Raw genomic sequence first — 1,123 nt, 5'->3', positions numbered from 1 at the left:
CTGCTAGCATACTTTTCAGTCTACATATGGGCTGTACTTTATCAAGGAAATTACTTACAGAGTATCTAGTAGGAGGTGGGAAAAAAGCTACTCCTTTAGTTCTGGTGTAAATCAATGGGAATTTTTGCTTCATGGATTAGCACCTCTTGTATCCTCATCTCTTTAGAGCAGTAAGCTGAGACAATCGTAATGAAGACCAGAACTATTGGCTACCACCATCACAAAACTTTTGAGGGGAATAGGTCATCAGAAAGACCTGAGTCTGGAACTGGTTATTTCAGTTGGCTTGATATAAGTCCCACATTTGGTAATTGACCTACTTTAAAGTTTTGAATGTTTTACTAATAACTTTCAGCTACTTAGTTAATTTCTTATTGTTTTACGAATGTAACAATGAAAACCTGATAAACTTTTGGATCAAACGGCGGAGGGAAAAACAAATCCCATGAATTATACAAGTATACATTGCATGTGTATTAACTCACATATGACACGGACTTTAGGAATTATGCTTATGAAAAATCATGTGTCTCATTTTTTGGAATAAAGACCTTGTGGGATTTGTGTAATTTTAATTTTCCTGAAGAGGCTGCTTTCCCTTGGCTACTATCTTTAGATAAGGCTTTACTTTTATTTGTTGCAGACACATAGATTGCATTCATTTTTAACCCTTTCCAGGGAATGAAATTTTATAGTTGTATTTCATTGTCAGCATTTCCCTTTATAGTCAAGCTCTGATCTACACAGTGTAGTTGGTCAGCTTCCTTTCAAACTGTATTCCAAAAAAAATTGAAGTTAATATTTTTTTGTGAACTTAAATGTTGTTTATATATTATTTTACTTTTTCTCTTTTGAGTATGCTTATTCCTCTAGACTCTCATTGAAGGTGCTGTTGTCCAACATTTAAAACACTTAAATTATGATCAGTAGAGTACCTGAAATTTGATTGGCATTCAGTAAACATTGAATGGGAAAATACCTGTAGTTACCAGGGAGCTTTTCTTTCCTGAACACTTATTATTTGTCATTTGCCCTGGGAAGTATTTTATATGCATTATCTCATATGACTCATATTGTCAATGTAATGAAGAGAGCATTATACCCAGTGTTACATCTAAAAAAT

The sequence above is a fragment of the Mandrillus leucophaeus genome, unplaced genomic scaffold (assembly GCF_000951045.1).
Source record: "Mandrillus leucophaeus isolate KB7577 unplaced genomic scaffold, Mleu.le_1.0 Scaffold1113, whole genome shotgun sequence".
Lineage (NCBI taxonomy): Eukaryota > Metazoa > Chordata > Mammalia > Primates > Cercopithecidae > Mandrillus > Mandrillus leucophaeus.
This window is presented reverse-complemented; position numbering follows the sequence as displayed.